Source organism: Haemaphysalis longicornis, unplaced genomic scaffold (assembly GCF_048455015.1).
Source record: "Haemaphysalis longicornis isolate Haplotype H1 unplaced genomic scaffold, Haemaphysalis longicornis Haplotype H1 scaffold_1, whole genome shotgun sequence".
Lineage (NCBI taxonomy): Eukaryota > Metazoa > Arthropoda > Arachnida > Ixodida > Ixodidae > Haemaphysalis > Haemaphysalis longicornis.
The window spans coordinates 3,705,353-3,725,577 of NW_027526203.1; the positions used below are offsets into that span (position 1 = coordinate 3,705,353).

The 20,225-nt window shown below is 46.4% G+C and overlaps 1 long non-coding RNA gene across 5 annotated transcripts in view; it reads right to left on the bottom strand.

Annotated features, from left to right (window-relative positions):
• LOC144162946 (uncharacterized) overlaps nucleotides 1-19,581 on the bottom strand; it is a 39,978-nt gene extending 20,397 nt beyond the window's left edge. For 2 of the 5 annotated variants that reach the window (XR_013320802.1, XR_013320813.1), the window contains exons 1-5: nucleotides 19,351-19,581; nucleotides 17,928-18,028; nucleotides 12,566-12,655; nucleotides 10,743-10,901; nucleotides 1,513-1,730 (exon numbers count right to left, since the gene is read on the bottom strand). This is a non-coding gene — a long non-coding RNA (uncharacterized LOC144162946). The remainder of the gene's footprint in view (nucleotides 1-1,512; nucleotides 1,731-10,742; nucleotides 10,902-12,565; nucleotides 12,656-17,927; nucleotides 18,029-19,350) is intronic. The other 3 variants (XR_013320812.1, XR_013320809.1, XR_013320801.1) reach the window with 2 other exon arrangements.
• Nucleotides 19,582-20,225: the final 644 nt, after the last annotated feature.

Below are 20,225 nucleotides of genomic sequence, written 5' to 3' on the forward strand. Positions count from 1 at the left end.
TTGGCTACATAATTAGGAAGCTACATAATTAGGAAAAACGGGAATGGTCATGCGACCCACCAGCTCATTTCCCGCAACAGAACCTATGATGTCACATGAGCTAAGCTCTGCGATTGGCGGAGGCTGGCAGAAGCAGACGAAAATTAGGTAGAGCTTACAAACTAGACGAACGAGCGATTTGCGCTTAAATTTAGGGCACATTCTTTACAAAGCAATAAGAATGATGGGACAAACAGTGGAAGTTACGAAAGCACATGTAAACATAGAAGTACTGATGCGTTCTGCTGTTCGTACTGCGCACAGCATGCTTTGTTTAGCTGCACAGCACTACGGGGCTTGGGGTTGTCTCAGACGACACTGGCCGATTGACGCAAGCAACGGTGTCTTACGTGACCCCATTTGTCGAGCGAGCACTGTTTCAGGGAACGAATATTTTCACCCAGAACAAAAACAAGCCAGGTTTAAATGTGGGCAAAAACAAACCAAACGCTTGCCACGGTATGGTGGCGCCATCTAGGTTACAGAACGTAAAGAAACGTGGGAACAAACCAACACCGCTGTACAGGGTGGAGACAACCTTTGAACGGTCCCGTGCCGCTGCAATTGTGGCCAACGGGCTCAACGCGTTATTCTTTTCGTTTCCCACGAGACCTAGCAACACGAAACAGACAATATGATTCAAACTTCTTCAGTAAACCGCGTTGCGGCGATAATTTTAGCGCGGTTTTGACACAATGACTTGCTTCGGCGGCGAGCGAGCAACCGAAAATGGCGGCGCCAGCATATACGTGTCTCTACCCTGTACGGCGGATGCGTGAATGAAGGTACTCTAGGCTGCAGAGCGGTCGGTTCCTGTGATGTCATTTGGGACCACGAAAACGCACGATTGAGCGGGAAAATCAAAATTTTAACCGAAATTGTTTAATTTCTCAGTGAATAAAGCACCGTTTGTATCCGGACAAGCACTGGGGGTACTATAAAACACGAAATCTTTCGAATAAAACCAACTTGCATTTTCTCTTCATGGCTCCTTTAAGCTGAACAATCATGTTAGTCTTGTCTGCGTCTCAGGTGGGGACACGGTGACATACCTAAATGTCGTTGGCAACAAGAGGCTCGGCTATCAGTGCACCTATCGTACATACGAGCTCTGTGACGTCTTTGCCGTCACTCTGCACAATGCCCTTAATGTCAAGGTTTGAGCTGCGGGAATACTGCTCACACTCGTCGAGCTTCCTCTGAAGTTGTGCAATGGCCCTCGCATGCTTGCTGCACATGCCACGTAAGCTGTCATTCTCCTTTCTTGATGCCTACCTTTCTAGACGCTCTTCTTCGAATTCCTTTTTCATTTCCTCAAATGCATTTTCCATGAATTCGACTCCTTCCTGCCTTTTTGTTAATTCGGCACAAAGGTAAAAAAAGTGCAAGCACGCACAACACAAGTGGCAGCAGTAACAGCACTTCAAAAAGCGATCAAAGTTGTATGCGCTGCAGTAAATTTGGCACACCAACCTGCAGTGTTGGAACAGAGCGATCAGCTTCTTGGCCCTTCAGCTGTCACCGCTGCCGAGTGGGCCCCTCAGTGATCGCTGCATTCTTTATATCCTTGCTTTGCATGACACAGGGGCGACGTAGCTTTCTATTGCCGTGGCCGCTGCAGTCCTTCCGTTCGAGGGAAAGGCGGGAGGGGAGGGCAGGTTCCACGCTGATATGGTCACGTAGTCACCAAGCTGCAGTGTTGGAACAGTGATTAGCTTCTTGACCCTTCAGCTATCACCACTGCCGAGTGACAGCAAGAGGGTACTAAACGTCCTTGTACTAAAACATTGGGACACTCGTTTTCTAACGCCTCGCACTAGAATGTGATGTGTACTAAAAAGACACATCGGGACACTAATTTTCCAACACCTCGCGCTAGAACGCTTCATCTCCGCTGGCAAAAATGCGTACTAAAAGAATTAATTGCTTAAATCCAGTTCAACGCAAGAGCGAACAGCGCGCTGGCTTTACTCGAGCATCACATGGAGGTGTTGAGGTCATCTTCGACGCTCCAGACTGCTCCTCCATTGGAAGACGCCAGCGGAGACCGCCGGGCTGCGACGTCTACCGGACAACCCATGCCATCAACTCGTGAGTTTGGAGCACGTCTCCCGAAGCTAGAGCTGATGCGCTTCGACGGAGCTATAACGCGGTGGCAACCCTTTTGGGACATGTTTCGCCATTCCGTTCACGAGAATCCCAGGCTGTCCAATATCGACCGCTTTCATTACTTGCTTTCGCTTCTTGACGGAGCTGCTGCTGAAGCCATTGCTGGCCTGCAAGTGACAGAGTCCTGCTATCAAGATGCTCTTAATATCTTGAAGAATCGGTTTGGCAATTCCAAAGTGATCGAGCTGAAGCATTTTGAAAATCTGCGAAAGCTCAGGCCTGTCGATTCAGCCAGCAACGTGCCCGCATTGAGGAAGCTGTACGACCACGTGCAAATGAACCGGCGAGGACTGGAAAGCTTGGGCGTTGGAATTTCTTCTTACGCGGCTATGTTGAATGAAGTGCTTTTAAAGGTGATACCTGGCGACATTATTGTCAATTACTTCAAACAGCAGAGCCCTGCAGCCAGCGCCGCTTCCACGAGCAGTCAGAGTTCTTCTGCCCAGGACGTAGAACATCTGCTGTCTTTCCTGCGAGTGGAAGTGGAGTGCAGGGAAAGAAGCTTCCAGATCAGCAAGCCTCAACGAAGTGAGGAGGCTGACCGAGGGCCCAAGAAGCAGCAGTCTATTCCGACCGCTGCCGTCCTGCACAACAAGGCGCAGACTTCGTCTTGCTTCTTCTGCTCCGCCAAAGATCACAGAACGGAAGAATGTCCGAGCGACATCCCTTTGGCCGACAAGCGAATCCACCTAGCAAGTGACGGCCGATGCTACAGATGTACGGCGAAGGGGCACCTCGTGCGGAGTTGCCGAAAGAAGGTCCGGTGTGGGACATGTAAGCGGCGCCACGCCACCACAATGTGCACAACTGACCCCGCTCGGAAACCGTTGGAATCGGCTGCAGAAACGCGACATGCAGCGATGCACGTCAACACGCGCAAATCAGCCACCCCGCGACTCTCCAGCGACGTCCTACTACAGATGTTCCGGGCGTGGATTATGACATCGTCGCATTGCTGCTACGTCCGTGGAATTTTAGACAATGGCAGCCAGCGGACTTTCATCCGACAAGACGTCGCCTCTGAGCTCAAGTTAGCTGCAATTGGCGAAGTCGATCTGGCCATCAGTGCTTTCGGCCGATCTGGAGGTCCCAAGAAGTTTAAAGTCGTCAGAGCTACCCTCCGCAGTCAACATGACAGCACGTCTGCTGAGGTCGACGCCATCGTCGTGCCTTTCATTTGTGAAGACGTGGCTGAAGCACCGAAGGGCAACACACTTCTGCAATGCCTGGTCTCCGAGGGGAAGCTTCTGGCTGACAGCATTGCTTTCCCAGGTATGGAGTGCAAGCAAGGAGTAAGCCTTCTAATTGGATCCGACCAGATCTGGAAGTTCGCGCCAAACACGAGCCAAGTACAGTGGGAAGAAACGAATCCTGCTTTGGTCGCCATCAGCACAAGCCTGGGATGGACCTTACAAGGACCATTATCTCTGCAAGCGAGCAATAGATGCAAAGGCAGCACCCTCGTCTGTGTTCTCCGCACAGACACGCACGACAATGAGGACCGACCTTGCTCTTTTCGGCGGTTTCGGAAGGTTAGCACTGCTGGTCTCAAGAACACTCCGAACTTGCATCCCGATGAAGATGCATTGCGCAAGTTCAAAGGTTCAATTGGGTTGGTGAAAGTGCGCCATGACGTTGAAGTGCGATATGAGTCCACACCAGTCTCTATGGCCGACGACGCCAAGAATGCCCTATCCAGACCTCATAGGTTACCTCGACGACTTTCTTCAAACGAAGGCACAAGACCCCACGATAAGTCTGTGAGGCAAGGCAAGAGCGATGACCACGCAGGAAAAGTAGCGAAGGGCCACCTTGGAAAAGGAAGGAATCTTAACTGCTCCTTACAAGAAAAGAAACGCCGGGTACTGGAACCCAGAGATGACCGTTGTAACCACTCCATTGACAATGCTCATAAGCGACTTCTTCACTGTGGAGTCGGCAAGTCTTCCGCTGAAATAGGCGAGAGTGACGGGGAGGCTACAGCCCGACAAAGCGTGAAGTTTTCTCGGACGTTGTGAATTGTGTTCACCTTTCATGCTGCAAACTGCTGCGACCACAGCGCTACCCAGTGACGGAGTCAGCAATATGTTTGGACAATCGGCAAAGTGTATAAAGAACGGTCACACTAGGACCTGACAAGTTCAGCTAGTGCGCGGTAGAGAATGTACTTGACTAGTTCAAATGTCTGCTTTTGTGCCCATGCGAATGAGCATTTGGTGGGCGCGGAGGATGTTGCGGATTTGTAATTTACCGCCAACATGGGGATGATGATAGAGGCGACGAGAAGAAAGTGGCGCGTTTGCACGCACGGGGAATGCAGCAGGCACGCGCGAGAGTTCGGAATGCTGCGCTTGAACGACCGTGCACGGCTTTGCGTCGCTCTCTCCACGGCGCCAATAAACCCTGAAGATCGGCTTTCCCGACTCGTAACAAGGGCGCCACCGCCTCAGCAAGCGCGCGATTGATTTTCTCGCCGGCACTCCTCTAGCGCCCAATCAGTGCAGACCATGTGGCCAGAGAGAGACTTACAATCATTCATTGCACTTATATACTGCATGCTTCGCTCCTCCCAAGGTTTCACGTTAGTGGAGATGGCGCGGGATTTTTTTAAAACGCTTTTCATAGACGAATATATTTTTGATGGAAAAGTATATTTTAGAGCCTGTCGGCAGTACGAATTTTAAGGTGTAAGGCAGTGGTTCTCAGCCATGTCTGCCCCGAGGACCCCTTTTGGGCTTGTGAAAGTGATGGGGGACCCCACGATGAAGCATATGTTGAACGGTGTCAAGATTTCAAACAATTTGTACTTGCAGCTTACGTCGCCCACACACTTATCCAATGCCCACCTTATCTGTTTGACCTTAATGGCAATGTGCCTCACAATGGTAAACACTTTGCTCTTGAATCTAAGTCTTCTAACCACCGATATGCTGCCTTTTCTGTGTCTGTTGTTTTGCTCAGAGCTAGCGTGTTTTGCAAAAAGTAGACGTTCAAATATGCGCAGGGGTGAGACAGCCCAAAGAGATTTGGGAGCAGTTCTCGGAGCAGCAAAATTTCGATTTTGGAGTAGAAGAATCTTGATTTGGAGCAGGTAGGGACATTTAATACACCGTTTTGTGAGCTTAAAAAATCATAATTTCAGCAATTTGAAGGGTCAAGTACACATTCCAATCAGTTTTGAATACCCAGAACACTGGAACAGCCTGACGCGAAAAATTTTTTTAATAGTATCACAAAGTTCTAACTGCACTACCTTTTTCCTAACTAGTGATATTGTGTTGCGGATGTACGCAACACTGACAATAAAACTGCCGTTAACATTATCAAATTTAAGGGCTCTGCAATTGTGGCGTGTTTTCTTGCCGTTTTAATGTTAAAATTATTATTTTTGTAATCCCAGGCTGCGTTGTATGAACGAGTGTAGTCACGGCAACAATTGAGCAACTTCGAGATAACGGTCGCATAGCCCAACCAGCCAAAGCCGTTTCAGTCTGTGGGGCGCACGTTCACCCCATGGTCATTTGAGTAGCGTTACTATTTAGCCACCTAGATTTTGGCATTAAATTTCCCTTCGCATACATCAAGTGTTATTAGTCGCATGCTATGGCAACCATGCAGTCCTGCAGCCATTGGGCGCTGTCTGAACAGGTCGTGGCGCCGCAGCAAAGCCCGCAACTTTCGTGCCGACCGTTCCATCCCCGAGGCTCGTGATCGCGCTTCGAAGCACAGCAACACCTCGGCATTTTAAAACACCATAACGAGCCAAAAAGTTCACTTTACGAACCCGATTATAGACGCACGCACCGCGTTTCGCACTCAAGGACAAACCACGCCGAAGTCGTAGGCCCCACATTTTAATGAACTTTCTTTCGAGACGCGCAACTTCTTGTAACCTCTCACCAATCTCAAACCATATCACTGCGTTAACGTCACTGTTCAGAGCCACAATTGATAGAATGAATAGACTGGAACCCAGCTGGTAGCGTAAAATAAACCAGGGAAAATATCGGCGATGCGCAGCAAGCGCGTGAAGTAGGCAGTAGCAGGCAGATCAGGCGGCGGCCATGTTTGTAGCCACAGCGATGCCTAATCAAGAAGGCCGTTTCAGCGAACCCGGACAGAAAGCCAATCGTGTTTTAGAAGCTATCGTTTGCTTCATTTCAGTGCCATTTCTGTTGACCGACAATAAAAGCGGTCACCGGGATGCGGGAGGCTTTCGTCCCCGCCGGAACTGACACGAGCATCAAAATCCGTGCCTTTCAGGCTCTTCTGGAGCAGTTTGGCGCAATTTTCGCAATTTTCATGCTTTTGGAGCAGCTTGGCGCAGGAAAATGGAATTGTATCAAAAAGGCGCAATATGCGCAGCTGTCTCACCCCTGTATGCGCTACACGAAGAAACTAAGCGCACATGCAGCGCAGCGAAGCCACGTTTTTGCCGTGCAAGAAAGTGCTGGCAGAATCGAGAAAAGATGGGTGGAAAAATTTTGAGAGACGCTCACGGAGCTCTCAAATGTTCTCGGTCCATGGACCCCCATTTCAGAACCACCGGTGTAAACAGGGGTGGAACAGGGCACATGGGTTTTGGAGCATCCTGGGAGCAGGCAGGCAAAAGGGACTTTTGTAGCAGGCTTGGAGCAGCCACAAAGGCGTTTTCGCAGCAGGTTTGGAGCAGCCAGAAATGCCATTTTAAGCAGATATTACACAATTTCACAGCATTGTGGTGCATCCCACATCTCCCTACAGGCCACTTTGCAAGTTCCCTGCCCATTACATTTGACCTATCTACTATATCAGCCGTTCAACAATGCACTATAATCAACTCTGAACCAGTAACGCAGTTTTTGTACTAGTATATCTAGAGGTTTACAAAATGCAGTTATCTACCTTCGGCCCTAGCGAGCGCGCCGCGTTATTGCCGTTAGAAGGTCACGCACAGAGCCGAAAGAGATCAGATAGCAGGCCTCCCTTCGTGTCCGGTAAACAGCATTGTTTATGCAACCGCACGGCGGTATTCCGTAAAACAAAATGTTCGCTTGTATTTTTTCTGACGAACAGCGGTTTGAGTACGTGCCACGCTGAACATAGCTATTTCTTCACCCGTCACAGGGATGCAAGAGTCGACGAACTTTGCCGCAGACAACGTAACTAGAGCATGTCAGAAGGCACAATTAATATTACACCATCCTTCGCTAAGCAAAGCTAACCCCAAAGTTGAATTGAATTGAAGTTTATTTGTTCCTTTGTGAATACAGAAAAATGGGGGGTGGGGAAGGTAAAAGTCAACCAGCATCCCTGCGTTTCACAGGGAGTTCGTGTCAAGTTTCAGATTCCTTTCCGTTTCTAGTTCACAGGCGAATATGAGTAATTACCTCAAAACAAAAGTGCACCAAATTGACAAGCGAGGGCAAGGCGTCCAAGACTCTGTTTGTTCAATCATGCAGCAACGCAAAGGTGCGGGCAGCAAAGCAAGGATCACCAAAATGGCCGATTAAATTGATGTTCACCTCCAATAAACTATAACCTTTCATGCGGATATTATTCTATTTGCTATGAGACACAAAACATTTTACTTTTGATCAGTTCTCATTGATTCTGGCGCAGCAGTCGACACTGCAACACAGAATTTCAAACAGGTGGCGCTTAGAGACTGCTGCCTTATGGCTAAGCCAAAGCCAGGTTCGATAGCTGCTCATAGCCTTGATGAAACCAAAACCGTAAACACATTGATGAAACCAAAATCACGACGTTTCAGCCAAGCTGTCGGCCGCTGGGCATCATGGAAGTCATTTTTTTTTTTAGTGCCAGCTAGAAGAAAAATGGCAATATGGATAGGTTTTTACACTGATTTCAAAAATGTAATTGAACATAGGTTTATTTGTTCATGAAATACAGTGCTTTAAAATTTATTTATTCAGGCATTTCTTACGGGGGTTTAGAGCAATTTTGCTTGATCAAACTCAATAATGATTTATATGGATATAATTCCAAAGGTCTGCTCTGCCAGGCTCTGCTATTTTTGTTCATTTTGAAGACTTTTGAAATGCATGAAGAAGACGAACACTTAATATGAACAATTCGTACAAAATCGTCTCATCTTTACTCATTTTCGCAATTAGGTGAGCAATGACAGAGTAATAAAAATAGCATCACGGGCTAGATCAATTCAATACGAATGCAACGGTACCAGACTTGTCATCCTAGCCCAAGAGCAACATTACCAAGCCCCCCGTAAGGCAGAGCATAGTCGTACAAAAAAAGAAACTGCGAAAAATGCATTTGAAGTTTCAGGTCAAGGTAACTAATGCTATGGCATAGCTACAACAATATAATTAGCATCATTTTGTAGCTCTGTTCTTCCCGACGAAAAGCACACCAAGTATGCGACTAACACAAGGATAACTCTGGAAAGACTGACATAAATTTACACGAATACCGTACAAATTGTGAGGGTAAATTAAATTTTCTACTGCTAAACTTCAGAAACTGTACATCCTATTTAACCTTTTATCTCAGTGTCTTTCCAGAACACAGAAAGGCACACAAACCATGTGTTGTTGTTACTTTTGTGCTACCAATGAGACTAAAGCACAGCAGCCACACAGAACTAGAGATTGTCCCGCAATGCATCTGAAACCTACAGGAGGTTGTAGGTGCCTGCACTTTGGTGATCAACGCTTGAGTGATACAAATAGCATCACCTGCTAGACCAATTCAATACGAATGAAATTATCAGTCTTGTTATCCTAGCTCAAGAGTAGGCTTATCTTACTCTTACCAGATGTTTCTTTAGAAACATCCCGTAAGGGAGAGGGTGGTCTCACAAAAGAAGAAACTGCAGAGCTGCAGGTGGACTTTAATTTGGCCATCAATGCCAGAGTGATACAAACAGCCTCACCTGCTAGATCTATTGATTGCAAATAAAATGGTACCAGTCCTATAATCCAAGGCCAAAAGCCAGATAATGAAACACTCCGTAAGGCAGAGCATGATGTCGCAAAATAAGATAGAGAAAAATGCATTCGTAGTTTCTAACTCGTTTGCTACAGCATAGCCACAATATAAAAAACACCGTGTCGCTCTGTTCCACAAGAAAAAAAAAAAAAAAGTATGCGACCGTACCACAAAAATAACCAGAAAAGCTTTATGCCAGTAATGAAAAACCTTGGTAAACAGCGCTGGAAAACTACACTTTTTGCTGAACTTCACAAACGGTACTTGCTGATTGTAGGGTTTAACGCGCCGACGCAACACAGGCAGTGAGGCGCGCCGTAGTGGAGGCCTCCGGAACAATTTTGACCACCTGGGGATCTTTAACGTGCACCGAAATCTTGTACACATGGGTGTTTTTTGCTTTTCGCCTCCATCAGAGAAGAGGCCGCCGCAGTCGGGAATCGAACCCGCCACCTCGTGCTCAGCAGCACAACGCCTTAGCCACTGAGCCACCGCGGCGGATAAACGGTACATCTACTTTGCACTTCCTTCAATGTCTATGCAAACTAAAGAAAAGCACAAACCTATTGTGCTCCCGACTTTTTTTTCACAAATAAGACCACAGAACAACAGCCAACTAAATCTGGACATTTCAACGTTGCGCTTCTCGGACCAGATTCGTGCGTGACAGGCGATCTCGGCACCGTTGACTACGGCGCTGTCCGTCGTTTTTTCGTAGGCTTGCAGCGCGTAATTTGTTGAGGTAAAGGTCTCCAAGCATTGCGGCAGGAGACAAAAAAAGGTTGTGACAGAATCGCAGTCACTAACGGCAGAGAAAACGCACCCGAATTCAGGAATCGCCCACAAGATTCTGATTGAATGGGTTCTGCGTGACCTACTCACAGACCACTGCACCATTTCATGATGACGTGGCGGCGCTGCGGTCGTTTCCGAGGTAGGGTGCCTGTTGGAGGCTATTACCCATACAGCAACCACTTCAGGAGTGTACCATATTGGGATAGTTGGTGGTGAGTTACAAAGGTAGGAACAGTACACATTTTCACGAAGGGCTGACAGGAACACACCACAAGCGCTGTACACCAGACGGCGGCGCTTGTGGTGTGTGTTTCTGTCAGTACTTCGTCAAAATGTGCACTGTTTCTACCTTTGTAACCACTTCAAGGATTGTTGTCGAAGAACCAAATTGGGAGGGAACAGATTGCTGCACGACTTCCTAGACCACCAGAGGAGTGAGAACAGATATCCCTCTTTTTCCTAAACACAGAGTAGCGATTTAGAATGTTTCTTTGTTTTTAATGTAGGTAAGTGAGTTCCATTGTGTAATGCTTTCTATTGCCATAGGTGTTGAAAGACAAAATGCAGCATGTATTTGTGCGCATGTGTGAGTGGTTTTATCTATGTCACTGAGCCTTTGCTATAGCCAGTGATACGAGGAGCTGGTTATTTTTGCCAAGCTCTTTGTGTGGCTGAAAAGCTGACCGAGCTGACGTGGGTGTTACATCCATCTCTTCATTTGATGGCAAAGGAGTATATGCAGGATCTGGCTCCCTTTGAAAGTGCCAATCATGCTTTGCCGTGCTCACCAGTGGCGGCTCTAGTGGCAGTGTGGGTGTGGAAGTGGATGCAGAGCTCTCCACTTCCATGCTTACTGTGTCCACAGGGACCAGTGCAGCAGGAGCAGAAGGCAGGCCATCTCCACCAACGGGGTTCTTTGCCACCTCAGCTGCTGTGGAGTCCACAGGCTGTGGGGCAACATTCGGGTCAGCCAAAGCCAGCCCAGTGGGGGGCGTGGACGGGATCAGGTCGGCATCACTGCACTTGGTCGCCACCGAAACCCGACGCCGCCCCACCCGCCCGCAAGCAATGTCAGCGTAGCTCTGTGAGGAAGCATTGAATTAGTTTCCGAGCTTGTGGATACAACAAGTTTTGCATAACCTTAATGTTGATAATTTCTTTCTCATGCTTAAATTTTTCAAAGGAACGGGAATACGCAGGGTGGGGCCCATCGCAGTTACACCTGAATTGTGGGGTGTTGCACTCGCCTGTATGGTGGCCGTGCTGTGAGCATTTCGCGCAAGCTTCTTGCCCCCGGGAGTTGTTGCTACTATGTCCATACCTTTCACATTTCAAGCAACGTTGCGGGTTTGGGATGTACTGTTTTATCTGACAATGAAGGAAGCTTGCTTTGACTAGGTAATTGCACTGATTTGTAGGTCACCTATGTATGTTTGCTTGAGAAGGTTGATAGACTGTTCCTCACTTCTAACTTCAATGAGCATGTCACCAGATGCAAGTTCCTTTGCACCATAGTTTTTCCCGACCACAATTTCAATGAATAAACTTGGCGATTAAAAAAACAGATTTCAAAGTTTATGAGGTTGACTTGTCGACAATCTGCATGACTAAGAAACGGGGAAAGCTGTCTGGGTTTGTGAAGACAAGGTTGGATAGGGGTTTGAAGATTGCTTTAAACGCTTGAAAGGGCGGATTTGAAAAATACCACACAGCATAGTATGAATGAGGGTAGGGGTATTAAGTCCACTGAGGTTACCCTCATGCTCAGCAAGGTTCCACAGCCCCCTGCCTGATAAACAGACAGGGAGCCCATCCACAGGAGCTTGATCAAAACTGCAACGGGCCCCGTTTGCAGCTCCTAACCCTTCACTTTTAAAATTCTCGCCACGGTAGGTAACAGATTAAGTATGGGAGCTCGGAGTACACGTTGTCGCCATTGACAGTCAGTAACATTACTCAAAATGCCCTGTGTGTGCGCCCAGCCAAAAGACATCAGGTTAAACACGAGTGGCAGCACCACAACACCCCCCAGCAGTAATCACCCGAACTAGAGCGGAATGATACAAAGGGCACATAACATACTGCTTACTTTACCCCCACACTTTGAATCTTGTGTATCTTTTTAGTTAAAACCTTAGATTTCACACTGTGTTGAACTTTGGGGAGGGGACATTAAACATGTCATGATTCTATTAAAAGTAAGAAATCCAGTGCTGGGACTACTAAGTCGTTCTGTGTAGCAAACCCATATTTTGACTTCATGCTTTGTTTGAAAATACCGGTAAGGCACCATCAACATGTGTTCCTATTACAGCCCTCCCTTGTAGCACTAGAAGCTTGCCACTTGGCCACTTAAACGTTCCACCTACTAGCAACGGATATTTTAAATGGTAACTGCATTGAGGCCTTGAAAAGTTACACACCTTTTAATAAAGCAAATCCAGTCATTTTTCTTGATGAATAATATGTGCCAGCGAAGTCCAGGAGATGTGCATAGAGTTTTCAGCTCTCCTTGCAGTAGACCGACAACATGCTGTGTAGCCTTCTGTATGCCTGAGTTTGTGTCGTAACACATTGTTATTTGGCTGAAATCTCCCAACTCTGCACCCACCGGTCTTGGGAGGTGTCAGCTGTCGCGGCAGTGCAGCAGCAGGACCAGCCACAGCACTCGGACCCCTGGCTGTCCCTCGTCATGCAGCACCTGTAGCAAAATGTGCACCACATCACAAGCCAGTCACAGGCGCTGTAACATATGCCCACCACGAGAAAGCACAATGTCTAGAAAAGCTTATTTTTACCAATGTACGAAAACAGCTTGCATAGCCAATGCAAGACGCAGCCCACTTCATAAATACAGTTGAACCCCTTTACAAGAGACACGTACCGGGGAGCAGTTTCTGTCTCTTATACAAGATGTCTCTTATAAGCAGGGAACCATGTTTTCACTCTCTAATCAGATCATAGTTCAATGTGGGCACCGTATGACTAAAATAAGCTCAAAAGAACGCTACAGCATGTTGCAAGAGATTCGTTCTAATTTATGTTTGGCCCCCAGAATTAATGAAACAGATCTGAATCTTTGTTTGCTTCATGACTGTACTTACACTGTCTTTTACAACCGATTCTACAACCTTTTTTTCCTTTCACTGTTTGTGGAAGATGAATCGTAGACGTTGAGTTCACAAGCCTGATGAATAGCCAGAGCGCACAGCTTCTTCAGCTGTGTGCTCAGGCTATTCATTACGCTTGCAGGACTCAACATCTGCGATGCTTCTCGATTGGGAGCTACGCGAGTGGGAGAGCCCGCATGTGCGGTCGTGCTCCAATGGATGGCAGAAAGCTTCAACCACTTCTGTAAGTTGCATTTCCATTGGCAGGGCTTCTCATCGTCATTTCATAGCTGACTGAACCACTGTCTGTTTGCTGAAGTTATAATAAATAGCAACTGCAGGCGTCTGTCATCCACCTGTGTTTCCACAATGTATGCAACTGCAATTAGGGACTGGTGGCACTGCATCTGAAGCTAAAATGTCTGTTACAAGCGAGATCCGAGGATGATTCAAGTTCAAGGATGACTTGTCCCTTATAACCAACTGTCTTCTACATCCGACGTCTGTTACAAAAGAGGTCAATTTAATGGGAAAGATAGGGCAGCCAACAAATATATGTGGGCGAATAGTGTCTCTTTTACCTTTTTCTCTCTTACATCCATGTCTCCTATAACGAGGTTCAACTGTACTGACATTTTTTTTACGTAAATGAATGCTCGTTTACTTTAAAATGTGGATTAAAGATTAAAGGATTAAAGATTAAATGTGGATTAACTTTAAATTGTTTTGGCCAATAAATTTACCGCAAATTAATTTAGGATGGAAAGCACTCCAGTTGAGGATGGGGGAATGCTCATAAAGTGTGGGGTTAAATTTGGATATCACAGGAAAGCTACTATACAGTTATCTGCGACCAGCAACAGTCATTTATTATTACAAAAGGGTTATACGGCTCACAGGTAAAAAAATCCGGTGTTGTCCTTGTCAGCTGACACCAAACATCGCCGAAGCCACAAAAAGTAAAATTTTGTGAGGAAAGCTCGAATGGATGCCTAATTTCTCTGGAAATTTCTGTACACAAAGCGGATTAATGGCTTGGAAAAGACCTCTGAGGCACAAGGGCAGGCTACACCATTAGCACGTCTTCTACACATTTATAGCTAGCTAAAGGTGTGCCATACATTGTCGTTCGTGCCTTTCTTCGTTTGTACACTTAGAGCTGCAGCTATTGCCCTTAACCCTTTCAGCCCTGAATTTTTTTTATTTCAAGCAAAACAATGTTTTCTGCGAGTTCTCCTAAATGTTACATTCGCGTAGGCCCACAAACAAAAAATAGAGCTCGAAGTGCAAATAATTACATATTTATTAATGAGGCAATTTACCTAGGACATCTGGCAGTTAAAAAATTTCATGTTGAGCAGAGACATCACTTTTGAATATTTTCCTAAACCTTATGACTACATGAACCTACAAACAAAAAATTATGTCGTAGTGCACATATTTCTAGATTTACAAGCTTGGGAAGAAAACTCAGACCCCCATTTTTTTCAGCTTCAATGTCGTAATTATGTCTTCACCGGAGCCTCTTCTTTGTGGCGTGCAGCTGCAGCAAAATGAAACGACAGCAATAATAGGCATCACTGAAGAACAATTCGCCAGAAAACTAGCAGTTTTGGTTTTGTTCTCGATGCGCGCGCTAGAGGAACTTTCATGAACCAACTAGCAACAAGTTTTAGAGCGAAGCTTAATTTCCGCCTCACACTGATGTCATCTGCAGTCCACCCAAATGCGTTGCAGCAAAGCCAACTTTCTGTGACGATCCTGGGTGAAGTGAAGAAAAATCAAAACGCTTCCCGTGGTCAAAATTGAACCTGGGTCCCTCGCGTTATGAAGCCGACATCTGTTTGATTGTACCATTCCGGCACAATCGAAGCAGTTTGGATTTGGAGAGGGGTGCATGGATGTGCAAAATTAGACAGAAATTGCACCTGTCCATCTAACGATGACGATGGTTGAACGCTGCGGAAAGCCATGGAATGCCTTTATCAGTAAAGCACTAGAGAGCACAATCGCAGCGCAGTCAACTGTATCGATAAGGAACATGCATGTTTTCGCGTAAAGAGCACACAGTCTTTGGTCATACTCTAGGCCAAGAGTTCAAACACCCTTTCGTCCAACGACAACAATGGTTGAAATGCAAAGCTTTCTTAAAAACGGGCGAAAGCAAATGGTGAAAGTCAAGTCAAAGCCGCAATGATCAAAGTCAAAGCCTTAACGATCAAAGTCCAAACTGTCAATGATCAAATTCCAAATCCCAATGATGCCAAGTCCAGCCAACCAACGATCATCCGCAATGCTCACCGACAGTGGGCAAATCCTTCACGAGAAAGCTGAGCGTTTAAACCGTCGTTATCATTCAACGGAAAGGCATTCGAATGTTTTGAAAACGTGTGCCTAGTGTGTGCATTGTTGGGAATGTAATCGCATAGCCAACAGGGAAAAGGTGCACGTGACGGCATGTGAGAACAGGTACACCACAGTCATGAAGAACCCCAATTCTGAGGTGGGAAGTGTTGCCGACTGCCTGTGGAAGTCATTCGCCCTGTGTCTCATGATGGAAAGTGCTTCTATGTCGGATGCACAGCCAGTTTCTGTACGAGCTGAGTGCAGTCCACACGCAGCACATGAAGCAAAGAATGTAGCAAACAGAGACAAAAGGCGCATAAAGGAAACAAGCAAAGGAGGAGATGCAAACACACGCTAGCAGTAAATATGTCCTTGATAAATACGGCCAGGGGAAGGTCTGACAAGTTGCGGACATTACCTGGGCAAACCCGATTAAAGGTAATTAATTGCCAGTATGCTAGAATGTGTTTCTTGTCACTTCAGTGATGGCTGCAGCATTTGCTTTGGTGGCAGAAATTGCACAAACATTTACTGCTGCATTACCAATTATTAGATCACACGTTCGACCTCCGTTTTTACTAAATGATTCGTAGCAACAATCTCACCCTACTGGCAACTTCACTCCCAATTCACAAAGAACTGCCACCCGTCCTGATTTTTTTTTTTGCCCAGCGAACCATACACTTACCGATCATTTACTAACCAGTCACCGTTAATTATTATTACCAGTAACAATTAGATTGATCAGATGTAACTGTGGCGATGTCTCCGACTGGTCGAAAGCCCCCAAAGCAAGAAGTGGTGATTGATGATTAGCGGTGACTGGTTGGTCAGTGAGCGGTAGCGATTTTGCGCCGAATGGGAAAGTGTACCGCTTTAACTGTGATTAGTGTGGTACGCGTAATAAGGCAATTTTATGCGCCGTCCTCGAAAATTACATAGGAAACCTTGAGGCTACAAATAATGGCACAGGATACTCATTAAATTGAAGGTGAGCAAACAAGAAAACACCTCGCGCACACTGAAGTTGACATGAATGGGGGAAGAAAAAAAAACAAAAAAAAAAAAAAAAACAGGCCTCCAGGGCAATTCAGTCCGACATGTGAAAAAGTGGTGGCATCACTTTCAGTGCCACTTGAGCTTCATTCGGAGTGGGCACATGCATCGATGCATGAACTAGCTCGTACTGCTGCTTGTACACACGACGTTCAAAACATGGTTTGCGCAAGAGCGGCTTACGATCGGCTCGAACAGCTGTTATCCAGAAGCGATGATACATGCGCGGAAGTGGTGAAAGGACAGGCCCGATTTTGTTCATTCGTTGCTGCTCCAGCATACTGTCACTGGCCAATTTTTTTTCTTAACGCAGATGACTGTTCGTTTATTGTAAAACATGAAATAGAGCATAGTTTTGGCTAATAAACTGTTTAATGCAAATTACAAATCTACGGTGGAAAGTGCTCCATTGTAGAATGGGGGCATGCATATAAATATTAGGGTTGAAATCGGAATATAACAGGAAGGCTGCTATACAGCGAAAAATCATTTATTATTACAAAAGCGTTATATGCGTCACGGGTGTTAACTCCAGCTGTCACTTTTGGCTGACACCAAACATGGCCGACGCCACAAAGAGTAAAAACACGACTAATAAGTTCGAATCAATGTCTAATTTCTCAGGGCAGTTACTGTACATAAAGTAGAATACTGGTTTTGAAAACAGATTTGGTACATTTAGGTTTGCATGGGAATCACACCTGTGCCTTCAAGGTGCGAGACAAACCCACTGCTTTGGTGCCACGGCTTCTGTATGGTTCTGGTGGCTGGCTAAATAAAGGTGCCCCTACATATGTCGTTTATGTCTCCCTTCGTTTGCATCTCGTTAGGGCTCTAGCTATTGCCCTTAAGTCATGAACCAACTGCCTCAGCAACAAATTATGCTAAACATGCGTCTAGTGCAAGCCCATTGGGCATGAGACAGCCCAGCCAGTGGGGAGGAAATACATGACAGCACGTGAGAACGGGCGCACCCCAGCCATGAATAACACTGATCCTGGGCAAGTAGTCACGTGAAGTGTCACCAGTCTGCCTGTTGGAGTCTTTCACACTGTGTCTCGTGATGTCTTCTGCTATGCGATACTTCTAGGTCGGAAGCACTTCTGTGCCAGCTAAGGGCAATCACAAGGGCCCAAACAAGGCAGCACAGGAGGCAAATGTCGTGAGGAGAGACAAGAGCTGAAGAAAGTAAAGAAATGGATGCAAGCACGATGTAGCTGTATAAACAAGACGTTGGTAAGAAAGCCGGGGGGAAACCACAATGATTTTGCACTTCAAAAGGACGTTTTTTATTACTGACGTTGAAGGGATACCATCATATTTTTAAAACACATTTTAATGGTGAAACCTGACATGTCTGTTTTTATAAAATGCCCTTCTTAAGAAGAGGGTGAATAAATTGTTTTTTGTTCCCAGAATGTCCCGTTCCTAGTGGTTTTATGTAGAGGTGCAGGCCCTTACCTCACTCTCTATGCTCTTGTGCACGACAAGCTCCGGGACCCAGGTTGGAACCACAAGACAACGAAGCGTGGGCATCGCTGCCGCGTTGCAGACATGCATATCTGGACAAACCAAATTAAAGCGAATCACTTCACTGACAGCTGCAGCATTTTCCTAGAAGTTGCGCAAACATTTAATGCTGCTGCATTACCATAAGATCACACGTTCACTCTCCACCTTTACTAAATTACTCGTAGCAACAGGGAAAATCGCGCAGTTTGTTAGCTGGGGCCCCCGTAAGCGTCGCCAAATCTCCCCGTACCCGGCAGCATATTTCCAAACGCTTCGCTGCACAGAGCTCCCACGTGACGTCTGTTCACGCGATGGAGAACGGTAATTCAACGTGGTCGTTGGCTGCGCTCCAAACCTAAAGTGACCTGAAACATGCCAAATCACCATTATTTACAAAAGCAACACGTAGATTTAAGTTTTAAAAACATTAAACTTAGAAAAAAATTAAGCAACAAAAAAACACTAAGAACTAGACCTACTGGGGCTCGAACCCAAGCCGTCAGCGCCAGTACAGTACTCAGTACTCTACATCGAGACCAGAGAGCGCGAACAGTAGGCTCGTATTAGCAGGCGCTCAAAAGGATAGCACGCACAGTGCCATATCCCCATGTCACGTGGGTGCTCTGCGCAGCGGGGCGTTTGGAAACACGCTACCCGCGGCAACCCCACGACCCCCTGTCCTCAACAGGCTCCTAATTAAATTGGTTGCGAGCAAACGGGAAAACGCCTCGCGCGAACGCACTGAAGGTGGCAAGTGTCTAGTGACACCAGTGGCAAGCATGAACAAAACAAAGGGTGGTGGGGGGTTCATGACAACGCAGTCCGACACCTCAAAAAGGTGTGGCATGTGCAGTGCCACCTTTAGCAACCCAAATTGTAGTCCGCACAAAGAGCTTTGTTCGGACTGGGCACATGCATCCACAAATGCAGTAGCTAGGTCGTATTGTTGGTCATGCACACGATGGTTTGCGCGAGAAACATGACTACGGAATCGAGGCTCGGGGCCAGCTTACGATCGTCGCGAACAGCTGTTAGACGCGTGCATTTCGGTCAAAGGACATGCCGCGGCTCCGTTCCTTCACTGCTGCCCCTGCGTACTGTCACTAAATGCAGACTTGATCCACTTCACCGCACATTTCTCCAAGGTCCACAGCAAGCAAGCGCGGTGACGATCAGTGCGGAAAACTCGTCAGACTAGGAAAAAACTAGGGCTACCTACCACTGCATTACCTGGTCAAACGGTCCGCGGTTGTCCCTGCTTAGTCTATGAGCCCGCTTAACTAGCGCGTGTATGAAGCGCGCAACCATAGACGCAACCAACGAGGGGACGCAACAAAGAATTACGAATCCCGAAGAATGCGATCAACAATACCTGGAGGCTTGAATAAAAAACGCCGCAGCCAAACGGGAGGCGTTGCTGTAGACTGATTTTTTTCAAAACTTCAAATTTTGTAACGAATTTGTGTTTAGATGATACTTCTTTTCCTCCGAGTTTTTTGGTTACCGCGAACTACAAGTATTACAGTAATCCAAGCGATTGCCGCCCTGCTGGGTCTGCCTGGAACCCCTCCAGGCAGGAAACACGGAGAAAAGAACCGGTCAGCGGCGGCGCAGCGGACTTCAATTTATTTGCGCGTTGCATGAACCTTTGTTGCCAGTGTTTAGCAACACAAAAACGTTCAGTGTGGCCAAACCTTCGTAACCACACATACACAAAAAAAAGTGTAGTAGTTGGTGTTTTTTTTTGTTAACAAACAGTTATAATTTTGTTGTTTACACTTGTGATATATTTTAAGAATAAAATTAAAGCGATTTACTTTTGTTATTTACATGTTGCCAATGCTTTGTATAAAAGTCTGCACAGGGTGGCCGAATTTCTGTGATCATTACAATATTGTTTTTGTTTTGAGAGAGTGTTTCAATCTCTATTTTTAATGTGTATTTATATTACAAACTTTTTCAAGGTATGAAGTTTAAGTTTATTCTTCGTTTTGCAGAATTCTTTGTTGCCAGACGTTTCAACTGATGGGCCAGACCAGGGTGGCTAGACACCCTAACCAGGGAGCGGTTTTTCGCACATTAGTATGAAACTCTATTAACTCTATGGTTTTTCGCACTTGATCTCACCGCCACCCCTCTCTGTGCGTGCGCCTTATTGGCAGTGAGCGCGAACACAGGCGGCGCTGCGAAGCGTGCCTCCGTGACGTCAGCTTAGGGATTCTCGCATTTGCAAGGTAAATATGCATT